Raw genomic sequence first — 13827 nt, 5'->3', positions numbered from 1 at the left:
TAGTTGAGCTGTGAGTACAATCTGATTGGCTATAATTTAGGTTTATGGTTCCTTCTCCCCCCCCCCCCCCCAAACACAGTAGAATCCAGTGATCCTGAAATAAAGAACTAGAAGGGAAAGGGAGGGACAATATAAGCTAAGAAGAAATGGAAAGAAAAACATTTTTTAAAATATGATAACACTGTTTGCTTTTCTAAAAGCTGGAATTCTCAACGTTTCAGGAAGTTTGCGGGAAAGAATGTCTTTGTATCTGCCAGGGTGCATTCCTTTCTAAACTTCCTAGTTGTGTTTTTCCTGCTAGATTGCTCGTTTCTTTTTTCTTTAGTCTTTGTTTCCTTCTCTCCGTATCTCTAATTTCTAGGTCTATAAATCATGAGAGAATTTCCAAATCTGGAAATGCTAAAGACCCAGAGTGGTTCTTTCTTTCCAGGGTCTACCTCCTCCCATGGTTATCAGCATTCTTGGCAAGAGGGTGGCTTCTTTTCCAAGAGACCAGTAAGGCACATTAGCAGCTGTGGCTTGAGGAAGCTGTGGAGAATGCCTTTGACTTTCTGTTGTCTAGGATCTTGGGACAAGTCTTTTCAACATCCAGAAGGGGAAATGTACACTAAAGGAAAAAGAAATACTAAATAACAGGTATCTATTTAATTTTCTCTTTACCAAGCAAAACTGCAGAGATGATCTGTAGAGTAAGACCCCTCTGGTCTGAGGTCATCAGTCTTGCTTTTTCAGACCTGTCAGATGAGTTAGAATGAGGTATGCTAGTACAGGAGTAGAGCAGAGACACAATCTGAAACCTAAACATGTTTACACTTCTCAATTATGAGTCACTGTAACTGAATAGTAATTATATATAGTTTGGCCTTAGGATTTCCCCAATTCTCTGTAGGATGCACCTTCCAACTCTTTCTTTCCCTAACTGGAGCTCACTTGCTGGCAGTCTGGGACCAAAGAGCTTACTTAACTGTAGTGGCGAAAGAGCAGAGGGATGTGAACACAAATTCCTGGGGCCATACTGATCTCCTCTGGATACCATAATGTGGTGAGTTGTTCTATGTGGGGTGGAAATTATCAAGGCCTTCCTTATTTCCTTAGTGGCATCTGTGATATTTCTTCTGACACGTAAAGAATTAAAAAAAAAAAAAAAAAAAGAACTCATTTCATTTTATATGCCCTGGTCATACCTGGCATATAGTAGGTGCTCAATTAAACCTGAAGCAAGGTGAATGAATAGAGTTGCTCCTCTGTAGATTATACCTCGCTGAATGGGAGGACCTCTCATCAGCCTGTATGCCTCTTACTGCCAAGGAGACAAAGAAGGACCATTGGATTGCATGCTTTTGAGCCTTCTTACAACCATCCATTATTAGGAAAAGAAATTTTGAAGAGCTCTGCCAGAAAACAGACTCAGGAATTCCTTCCCTTCCCCATTTTGCTCTCTAAATGAAAAGAGGCTATTTCTATGGGGGGAAAAACAGCTTGGCTTCAGAAAAAAAAAAAAAAAAAACCTCTCAGTATGAATATTAGCTCTATAGGTTGCGTGATAACTGGGACAAATTGCTTTGCATCTCTGAGGCTTAGTTTCCTTTTCTACAAAATGAGAATAATAAAATCTACCTTGCAACAATGTTAGGAGGATTAAATAAAATGAGGTATCTAAAACTCCTGGTACCTAGTAGGATCTTAATAAGTGAGCACGGTTATGATAAAAACACATGAAGAACACTTGGCACTTTCCTGCAGAAATCCTTCTTTCTAATTCACTTCTTCTCATACATTGCTTGAGGCCACTCTAAAAAAAGGGGAGCTTTTATTGAACCACCAATGCTTATTTTAAAATATATAATTACAAGAGAGTCTAAAATGAGAATCAACCATTCTTCCTATCTTTTCAGGATTGGCACAGAGTCTCATTAACGTGATATTCAGGAGAACATGGAAAATTGATTCCAACTGAAAGTCATTTAACTTTTTTATTATGAAAAGATTCAAACTTATGCATGTGTAGATAATGAAATCTAGGTATCCATCAGCCATCTTCAGGTGGTGCAGAAATCCAAGCCCTGACAACCTCATAGGATCTTAGATTTCCATGTTTCTTCCCCAAGATGACAAAAATGTCCTGTACTTATATTCTTGTTTTGTATTTGAGAAAGCTGAGGTTCATGGAGATTGTGATTTGTCCAAAGTCACATTTCAACCCGAAAAAGGAGTCAACGCTATGGCCCTTATGTGATGTCCACCCCAAAGCATTTCTCTTTCATGACATTTGCCTATGGATAAGGATGGGAGAAGAAGTCCTAAGAGGAAAATCAATGGTAGTTTGGTTAGTATCTCCTTACTAGCGCCTTTCATTTGCTTGTTGTAGTAAATCAAACAGTTAATGACTTCTACATAAAGAATTCTACTATTTTCTAGAAAATTTTCCTTTGTATAACCCAAAATAGATTTCAGATTTTAAAGCAGGCAGTTTTCATACTGTCTATTCCAAAATGCACTGCCTAGATAATTCTAGTTCCCCTTAATTAAATGATAGTTAGAGGGGAGGTTTTCCCATTAGGAGTACTCTTTAGCCAACAAGAATGGTGATGTCAGGTGATAAAAGAATTTCTCAGTCTGGATTGCTGAACATCACAAGGCAGTACATAGCTTTGGGGAGGAATGATCATTGTCAAGTTTTAAAAACCCAGGAGAATTTTGGGTTTTTGGAAGACTGGACACCAGAGGGTGCTAAAGAGCTGCATAATTTGCTTCTGGGTCTTTCTCCATCAAGTTTCTATGGTAATGGGGCCCTCTGGCACTGAGAAAAGAGGTTGAGCAGGCTGGTGCCAGGGGATGTGTTCCCTGGCTCAAGACTTTATTAGAGGTAGACGCCCACCTGGAACCACAGGCCACTAATGGACCACAGTGTGGCCATCGCCTGGTTGTGCTGACTAGACAGTTGGTTTGGTCAATCCCATTGATTGTGAGGAAGTCAACTGTTAAAAATAGAATCAATGGTGCTACCAACAGCTCACTAGCCATTTACAGGCACTCATAAATACTGAAAATGACTGCCCAGAGGCTGAGCTTCCAGGCTTCTTTTAGCTTTACTTTGAATTTGCTGCTTCTCGCTACATCAGCAGAAGAGGGGACTTGAAAGAGCTGAAAACAGCCCAAGCTGCATGAGTCTCTCAAGAAAGGAATTATTAATAAAATGTCAACTCCTGTGCATTAAGTCTCTTTTTAAAAACTTTCCTAAATTCATGAAATACCAGGTTTTGTGCTTTGGACCTGCTCTGCATTCCTAGTAGCCACACTTCTGCCTCTCAAAAGCAAAACACTCCTGTACCCATGAGATCAAGTCCATTTCCCCAAATAAATATAACTACTGAGCGTTTAACACAATGCCTGGCACTATGTAGAATAATAACAGATTCTAATCTCAAGAAGCTTGCAATGACTTAAACATAGGAGAGCATGTAATGAACAATATGGACTGTTTTATAAGCTACAAATTTCCTTGGTACATTAAGTTAGCATACTGATGAGAACTCAGTCCAATATACATTAAGAAGATGGGAAATGTCTGTGTATATACCAAATGTGTCTAGATAGTCATATAAACGATATATGGCTGAGTATTAATTTGTGTGGATTGAACACTAAATAAAACTTAATTTTGAAAAAGTCTTATCTCATAGTCTGTTATTTTTCTTCTAATCACTTACTATTCCCTCTCATAGTCATTTAATATTCAAGTTGGCATGCACATTTCCATAATTTTGTTCATACAGTAATCTCTTCACCACTTGTTCATTCATTCATTCTTTCATTCATTCAGTTTTGAATTCAACACATATTTTGGGCTCTCACCATATACTGGACCTAGGGTGAGAATGCACCTTAGGATACAGTGATGAATAAGATGGAATTCCTAACCTCAGGAAGTTGACAGTGCACCTGGGGAAACAAGGAAACTGTTACATAGACAAATCTTAAAATAAAAATACACTTGGGGTGTTACAGGAGAGATGGAAGGCTATCAACCCTGACATGTGAGGTCAGACAAAGCATCTTCTGGGAAGAGGTGAAATCTGGGCTGATTCCTAACAGATGAATTGAAGTTAACCAGATAATAAAGGGAACGTGAGGATAGCTGATGGGAGTGGGGAGAGTCGATGTGTGAAGTACCTCAAGGTGACAAGGCCTTGGTATATGGTGTGAATAACAAATCATTCAGGATGAAGAGATGAAGTGTCAGGGGACCAGCAGAGATGAGTCCGGAGAGACAAGCAGAGGATTGATTACAAAGAGATTTGTTTGTCATTCTAAGGGGTTTAGATTTTGTGCTGTTGGTAATGGGTAGTCATGGAAATATTTTAGGGAAGAGATTGGTCAGGTCAGAACTGCATTTCAGAAAGATCACACTGGGTCCACTGGTTTGGACAGGACAAAGCAAGAGGCAGCATCCCAATTAGGCAATGATGTCAATACTTCAAGCAGAAGTTCAAAGAGAATTGAACCAAAGTAATAGCAGCGGTGATGAAGATGAGTGTTGAGATGCATGCAGCTTTTTGGTTGCTGTCAATGAACTCAGGGGCATAAGAGGTAGGGAGTCAGCAATGAGGCCCTGGATTCCCAATCAGGCCATTCTCTGGGTGAATGTTGGCGCTATCCTCTTGGAAAAATGAGGCTATATGCCTTCTAGAGGATTCAAGTTTTGGCTGAAGTTCTGTGCTTCATACTCTTAACTCTTTGAATTCATGTCTTAACTAAATTGTACCACTGAACCCTTACCACACTATTTTGCAGTATTCCCTAATTGTTTCAGGAAAGTGGGTCCTGTTTCTACATCAATAGACTAACAAGGAACAGTCCTCTACCTGTGCTCACCTGCACAGCTGATTGTATAACTGGAGCACATAATCATTTTCATATTCACAATGATATTAAGTGATTGTCTGATTTCAACTTAGGGCTTGGGTTCAGATGGTGTGATTATTGGTTAATGAAAAGGCTATCTTTTAACCATGGGATCAGAATGTGCTAGTAGCTTTCCAAGTCTTTCTTAATGGACCTCCACGTAGACTCTTTTCCTCTTGTCATGCTGACTTCTTACATGTTTCTACCAATTCACATACTGTTAGGTTTTTGGATTTGAAGGAAGGAGAAATAAGTTACAATCAATAGTGACTTGGAAACTTTAATTTTGGTAAACAGCATATTCATAAGCCCAGACAAATTCATGGTTTGGGAAGAAATAAAAAGAGTGTGTTTTCCCCTCATTTTCTCACAAATGCATTTGGAGAATTCTCCAGCGTAGCATCAGCACTTTTCAGAAAGGAGAAATCTCCACCAAACCCCCACACTGTGTCCCACCTCCACAGACAGCAGCTCCCTTTCCTCAGTGCCTGCTTGCTAATTCCATGGATGGGTTAACAAGACGCATAAGATCAAATCAGAATCACTTACCCCTGTGGGCAGGACTCATAGATGACTACTCCAGTTTATTCAGAGAATAAGAGGTTACTCAAATATGCCATTCAATGGTTCCCCAGATAAAATAGTTTTTCCACAATATAAAGTATTTTAATCTATTTTTTCATTTTATTTTTTATTACAATTTTTTTAATGTTTATTAATTTTTGAGGGAGACAGAGTGTGAGCAGGGAAGGAGCAGAGAGAGAGGGAGACACAGAATCCAAAGCAGGCTCTAGGCTCTGAGCTGTCAGCACAGAGCCTGTCGTGGGGCTCAAACTGGTGAACTGCAAGATCATGACCTGAGCTAAATTCAGATGCTTAACTGACTGAGCCACCCAGGTGCCTCTATTATTTCTTAAAAAGACTAAAAAGTATAAAAAAAGAAAATGAGAAGTATTACCTGAATCTAATCAATTATTATAATGCTGTTAACTTTTTTGAAAATATTTTACAACCATCTTCCTATTGCTCTAAAACATATTAGAAATTTAAAAAGACCGGTAGGTGTGTGAATGTATGTGTGTGCACATATTAAACAATATTTAAAAATGTGAATACATCCTTTCTCATTCACTAATATTGAAAGACATCTTTCCGTGCCAATAAAATGCATACCCTATCACAATTTAATGGCTACATAGCATACTAGTGTGTGTGCATTCCCGTAATTTATAACCAGTGCCCATTAGAAGGTACTTAGTCTTTTGCTAAACTTTTGCAAATGTACACTATGAGGCCACGAATAAATGCGGATACTCATCTGCCCCTTCTTAAAATTTTTTTTTTTTTCAAACGTTTATTTATTTTTGGGACAGAGAGAGACAGAGCATGAACGGGGGAGGGGCAGAGAGAGAGGGAGACACAGAATCGGAAACAGGCTCCAGGCTCTGAGCCATCAGCCCAGAGCCTGACGCGGGGCTCGAACTCACGGACCGCGAGATCGTGACCTGGCTGAAGTTGGACGCTTAACCGACTGCGCCACCCAGGCGCCCCTCATCTGCCCCTTCTTAACAATACTTTTAATGTTAATTCCTAATAATGAAATTTAAGATTCAAAGGTATACATTGATTTTATTTTATTTTATTTTTTATTACTTTATTTAAAGAAAATTAAGTTTATTTATTTTTGAGAATGAGAGAGGGGGAGAGAGCATGCGTGCACACAAGTGGTGGAGGGGCAGAAAGAGAGGGAGAGGGACAGGATCCCAAGCAGGCTCCCCACTGTCAGTTTGGAGCCCTAACCCACAAACCTTGAGATCATGACCTGAGCTGAAACCAAAAGTCGGATGTTAAACTGACTCAACCACTCAGGCACCCCTGTTTTATTTTATCTTTAAAGTTTATTTATTTTGAGAGAGAAAAAGAGAGAGAGGCGGGGGGAGTGGCAGAGAGAGGGAGAGAAAGAATCCCAAGCAGACTCCCCACTCTCAGCAAGGAGCCTGAGGCAGGGCTTGACCCATGAACTGTGAGATCATGACCTGAGCAGAGATCAAGAGTCTGGTGCTTAACCTACTGAGCCACCCAGGCTCTCCTGCATGAATTTTAATAATACATTTATTTTGCCAAATTTTTCTCTAGCAGTGTTGTACCAATTCACTGTCGCATAAAGAGTATAAAAAGTAAGAATGTAGGTGGTGTCCCTGTATTGTCACACACAACACAAAACTTGGTCAATCTTTGTATTATTTATTAATTCAGTGAATACAAAATAATAGTATATAGTTTCCTCAAAGAGTAGAAATACTTATTTAATCTTTTAATTGTATTTTGCCATATAACTTTCTTCTTTTGCAACTGACTTATTTTCTTTGTCTCTTTCTATGTACCTTTCATATTTGTTTCCACCAATGTGTCGTTTTCTCTTGACCAATCTTATAGTTTTTAAGTTACTATGGATTCATTACATATTTAGAAAAAGTAAATATTTCACAGGAAATGCATGTTTTGTAAAGGTTTGAAAAAAATCACCAATAAAACAAATTAACCTTAATTTAAAAAATGTTTTAAAAAATTACTCTTTACTAAATTTCTAAATTTCCTTCATGGTTGAATTTTGTTGTTGTTTTTTTTTTTTTTTTCATTTAAAAAATCACCTTTGGAGTCAATTTTGTTATCTTTTAATTTTCTTAGAATATTATTCTAGTGATTTACATTTCCAACATTATTTTTACAGAGTTTAACGAATTTGTCTCTTATGGCTAATTTAATAAAGTTATGCCATCTTCCTTTCTGTTAATTCTTAAATGCATGGATTGCTGCTTTTTAACAATTTCTTTGTTATGCACATTGGAAGTACTTTTCCCTAATACAAAGAATCTCTTTCTGGTTTATTTATGAACTTCAATTTTCAAAAATTTATAATTCTTTCATTTCAGCTCTCATACTTATTTGTCTATTTTGCTTTGATAGCACTAAATTAATGCTTTACTTTCTAATCTGTTGAGCTGACTGTTTAATTCATATATTTTCGTTTAATAATAAATGCAGCTTTATGAAATTATTTAGTTTATTTTAACAGCTTTACTGAGGTACAATTGACAGGAAACAGATATTTAAATTGTGAGGGTAAATATGCTATGAAACAATTACCACAATGAAAACAATAAACATCTCCATTACTCCCAAAATTTCCTTAGGCCTTTATAACCCAGTGTATATTGCCCCTTCTGACCCACCCCATGCCCTCCCCTCCACCTCCAGAAAACCACTGATATGCCTTTTGTCACAGTACATAAGTTTGTAGTTTTTAGAATTTATATAAATAGAATCATACAGGATGTACTTTCTCTCTCACTCAATGTAATTATTTTGATCTTAATCCAGGTTGTTGCATGAATCAGCTGCTCATTCCTTATTGTTGCTGAATAATACTCCAATGTACTGATATATTAGTTTGTTTATCCATTCATCTGCTGGGGGCATTTTATGTTGTTTCCAGTTTGGGGCTATCACAAATAAGACGGTATGAACATCCAGGTACCCATCTTTGTAGACAAAAGCTTTCATTTTTCTTTGAAAAATACCTAGGAGTGAAATGGCTGGATCCTCTGACAGGTGCATGTTTAAGTTTTTAAGAAACTGTCAAAGTCATTTCCAAAAGGATTGAATTCTTTAAACTCTTCTCAGTAGTATATAAGCGTTCCAGTCCTTCCATGTGGAATTCACCATCATTTTGTACACTCAATCTTTTTAACTTTTGCTGTTTTAACAGGTGCATAATGGTGTCTTTTTTTTTTTTTAATGCTTATTTTATTTTGAGAGGGAGTGAGCACAAGAGCATGGGAGGAGCAGAGAGAGAGAGAGAGAGAGAATCTCAAACAGACTTCAGCATGGAGCCCCATGTGGGGCTCAGACTCACAAACCATGAGATCATGACCTGAGCCAAAATCAGGAGTCAGGCGCTTAACTGACTGAGCCACCTGGGTGCCCGTATAGTGGTGCCTTGTTGTGGTTTCAATTTACACGAAACTCTACATATTTTGATATATCCTAGATATTTGTGATTTCCTTTTGAAATAATAACTATTAAAGAGAGTTCAAAATTCCTATAGTTGGATGTTTTATTTTTATAAGTACTATAATTATTATATGATATTTTAAGATGATAATTTATATTATTTCTAATGGGGACAATAATAATATTTACTTTGATCTCACATCATGCATTTAAATATGATAATGTTATAAAATACTTAGCACAGTGGCAGGAATCATTGGTTAAATGGCTTATGTAACTGTTGTACTTACTTAGTATTATCAATGAAACGTCTATCTTGTTTATGATGGGACATTAAAGAAGAACTTGGGAATGTGAGAGGAACCCTAGGTTACCAGTTGTGAATCTGGCTGTGTATATGCAAGGATAGCTAACCTTAGAGATTCTCTCAACAAGAATCTCTACACACATTTCCATTCTCCTGAAGGACTAGCTTCAGTGCCACATGAAAAGCCATCAGTCTTGAAGCATCCTAAAGTTCTTAAATTCCATATTTAAATGCCATTTAGAATGATAAAAAGGTCATAAGATAATAGTTGTGTTAAAACAATGACAGTAGTTGATACACAAAGTGTTGCTTATTGAGTATAAAAATATCCAAAATTGAAAATCATAAACCTCTTCATTTAAAAATTATATCTCTGGGGCCTGGGTGGCTCAGTTGTTTAAGCGACTTACTCTGGCTCAGGTAGTCATCTCACAATTCGTGAGTTCGAGCCCTGCATCAGGTGCTATGCTGACAGTGTGGAACCTGCTTGAGATTCTCTCTTTCCCTCTGTCTCTGCCGCTCCCCTGCTTGCTCTCACTCTCTCTCTCAAAACAGATAAATAAACTTTATTTAAAACTAACTAAATAAATGTTATAATCTGTGCATTTTGCAATATGCATGTTTTACCACAGCCAGGGCGTATCAGCATGCATATGTAAGGAAAGATAAGTAAGTGTAATGACTATCTAATAGAATCACAGACAGATTTTGGTACCACCAGTTTAAATATGTTTAGTCAATTGGTCATTAAGGGATGATGCAGATATCATTAGAAATAGAAATGCCATTGCCAAGTCAATGACAGCCAGGACCCTAGAGATCCTGGCGGATTTCAAAAGCATCTCTTTTTTTTTCTTCATAGAAACATGGATTTAGGAGATGTTATACTCGTACACATGAGTATCTGGGAGGCAATCACTCTACCTTTTGGGGATACCTTGTCTAAGTCAGACAGACTTTGTGGGCCTTTGTTTCCTCATTATTAAAGGGAAGAGGCACTGACATGTTCTCTACCTATCATTAAAGCTCTGATAGTTCATGACTTTGTGTGTTTAGGTACTTGCTTTTTTGATAAGAGGTAAAAAACAATTACATGTCTTAGAAGGAACTACTTATTCCTCCAACTCAGAACAGTGGCCAGGAAATGTAGTACTCTAGAATAAACTCTATTAAGAAATCCTGGAAGAATTGGGTCATTTCGCCTGGAGAAAAGAATACTGAGGGAGGGTTTAGTACAATCTCCTGAGGCATTTTCTCAGCATCTAAGCCAGATGGCTTTTCTTAGTGTTCTTGTTTAGGCCATGTGCAAATGAAGTCATTAATATGATCTGGTGGCAGCTTTCTTTCTGCCTATTGGCCTTACAGAGGTTGTCAGAATGTCTGTGGGATATACTTGCCTGTGAAATATATCCATCCCTGGATCCAAGTGACAAGTGGGGAAATTCGTGAATAACCAAAGATGAGGATTCTGATTGAACAAAATGAAATGGCCCCTCCCACAGACCCCAGAGAATAAACAGACCTTAAGTCCAAAAAACAGACCTGGGCCAATAAACAGACCTTAGGTCAACATAAGAAATATAGGTTTGCTTTTAAATATACACAGCAAAGAATTTTTTATTCAGTAGAACAGTGAACTATCCTCCTGAGATCCTGACTTCTTTAGCTAGTGTTAACACTTAAACACTCACACACACACAAGACCACTATTATAGGAGTAACAACCCTTCTCATAGTGGACATCTCGATACCATAAAGAAACTTGCTGAATATGCAACTTTTATCCATTTCACAAACATTTTCTTCGAGCCTATGATGTAGTAGGCACTGTCCTGAGAACCTGCCACATAGGTAAGCCTAAGTGTGGGCAAGATAATGATCAAACTTTTGCACAATTAAATGTGAAGTTGTCATCGAAAGATTCTATAAATGGAAATGGAAAGATGTCACCTGAGTTCAATAGAAGGGACTAGCCTGGGGGTGTGAATCATTATGAAGTGATATTTGCACTAGGCTCTGAAGGCTAAACAGAAGTGGAAAGAAGATAATTCCAAGCAGATGGAACAGGATGTGCAAGCACCCTGCAGTCAAAGAAATTTGATTTAATTAACTTTCTACCCAATGGGTGTGGCTGACATGAGACGTGACCCCATGTACCCATTCATTCACTCATTCCACAGTGCTTATTATGTTTTGTGCTATGCAGAGGCACCATCCTCTATGCTGGGAACAGGGTGATGGAGAAAAAAAAACAAAGACCATGCCTGAGACCTAGTGAACTTTTAACCTAGGGGGAGAGTACATATTAAGTTAATAGTCATGCATAAAACTGTATAAATTACAATGATAAGAAATCCCGGAAAGCAGATTACATGATGCTTTGCCTTTAGTGTGGAGCATAGTTTAAGACAGAAACAGGAAGAATTCCTTGATGAAATGACATTTAAACTGAAGCTTTCAAGATAAAGAGAAGTGTTGATTATTCTAAAAGCAATAAGAAAAGCTTTCCAGGAAGAAAAAAAATATTGATTCAAAGTTCCTGAGACAGGAAATAACTGAAAGAGAGCCAGGGGAGTTGGAGCAAAGCAGACAAAGAGGAGGCCAGGAAAGCTAACTGGACTTTGAGAGCAATGGTAAAGGGCTTGGTATCCATTTTAGTGGGATTAGGAAGCTACTGAAATAGTTTAAAGGGAAGAAGACATCATGAGATTTAGTTTTAAGAACATTTGATGACAGCTTTGTGGAGACTGGGTGAAAGGTAGGCCACTGTGGAAGTAGGTGATCAAGGTGAAGGCTGTGGAGTTATCCAGATGACAGACGATGGTAGTTTAGAATAGAGATGTAAAACAGGAGTGAAATTTGATACATGTTCAAGTAGCATGTTTAGGAAAAGATCCAACTCTGTTTTCATCCCATGACCTAGGTCAGTTACCCTGTTACCAACACACGCAGATGAAATCATGTATTGTGGTTTCTGAGCCCTTCTTGTCGTAGTGTTACATGCTTGAAGGAATATATTTCTACTGATCATTGCTCAGTGATCTTATGTTTAGTTTTGGTCCATATGTGGGTTGCACTGCTGGACATATTTATTGATAACAGTGCACCAAAGTTAAGCATAATGGTGTGTTTTCTGGATCAGGGCTCACTCCTTATCTGAAATAGGAAAGAATTTTTATCAGCAAAGGTCAATAACACAATAACACATTTTAAAGAAGTATTGTATCTGATGGTAAATGCCTTCCATAAAACACGGAAAATATAGTTTTAATCATAGTATGAATAATTTAGGTCAGAGATAGAAGAGTATCCTGATGAGAAATTCAAAAAATTCAATGCTAGAAGTAGGGGAGTTAAGAAGGCATTGGGTTATGAAATGGACAACAGACCATGGAAACATCTAGGGCTGCTGCATGGGGCTCTGCAGATTGTCCATCATAGTTTACAGGACTGGCACTTCCTGCAGTTATGCAAAGAGCAACTTGACCAAATGTTTGTAGCTAGTCTGGTCTAGCTCTACGTCTTTACACAGGTTATTTCACCTGCTGGATCTCCTAATTTCAAAGAGTTGGACTGTAAGGCCTATACATGCCAATCTAGATCTACAATTTTATGATTCCAAGCAATATCTCTGAAGTTGACAATAAAGTAGCTTCTGAAGATGTTGAATCAGTATTTTCTAGCCCAGGTCTGGGATAGATTTCTGGTCACTCATGGGTTCTTCTAATGGCGGCTCAAACCAGATTGCAAGATTCAGTGAAGCTAAATATCTGAGTTTACATTAGTGAACCTCAGCATAGCCTCACCTTCTAATCCCATGGCTCATTCAGGTATGTTTTTTTCTCTCTGAGACCCAGATTAGCAAGTGTTTTACGTGGTGAGGTGTCAGTAAATCTGCCAACGAAAAAATGTGCAATCCTCCATTCTTGAACTCAGTTTTCCATACAACTCGACGAGGTTTGCTATGAGACCAAAATATATTTTCAGCTGTTACAGACAGCCCTGAAACATTTGCAGCTCGATGCAGTTGAATATTCACACTGTGTTTTTAATTAGGCTAATGTGTGCTTGCTCCAATGTATAATAAAAGACATAATCCATAATTATAACCCCTTTGCACTGCTTCCTGTCAGAGGGATTGGTAAAAAAATTCTTGTTCTATCTTTCAATTTGTTAATGGGATTATGATGAGCAAAAAAGCCTGATTACCATGGCCGAGCAGGCATGCCTTAGCAAGGTGAAAGGATTAATACTACAGGTCATCAGTAATTTAAAGATGTCAATTGCCAGGCTCATCCATGGGTTTCTGAGAAACCAGTGAATCTAGAAAATGTTTGCTCCTAGGAGGTGAGCACGTTAGCCACCCTTAATAAGTACATGGAGAAAAAGTGTCCTTGCACAGCACTGCAATTCAAAACCATGCACCAATAAAAGGAAATAATCCAACCATGAATCTACATATTGGAAACAACAAATAAGAGTGAGAAGAAAAATTGTTTTCCAGTGAACAGAGTTTAAAACAAATTTTATATTATTAATCCTATCCTGGGTCTTCATTATGACTTTTAGTATCTGTTACCATGAAGTGTTATTTGTCTTT

The sequence above is a fragment of the Puma concolor genome, chromosome D3, assembly GCF_028749965.1.
Source record: "Puma concolor isolate L17-30 chromosome D3, mPumCon1.1.hap2, whole genome shotgun sequence".
Classification (NCBI taxonomy): domain Eukaryota; kingdom Metazoa; phylum Chordata; class Mammalia; order Carnivora; family Felidae; genus Puma; species Puma concolor.
The sequence above is the reverse complement of the archived record's forward strand: the minus strand, read 5'-3'. Positions refer to the sequence as shown.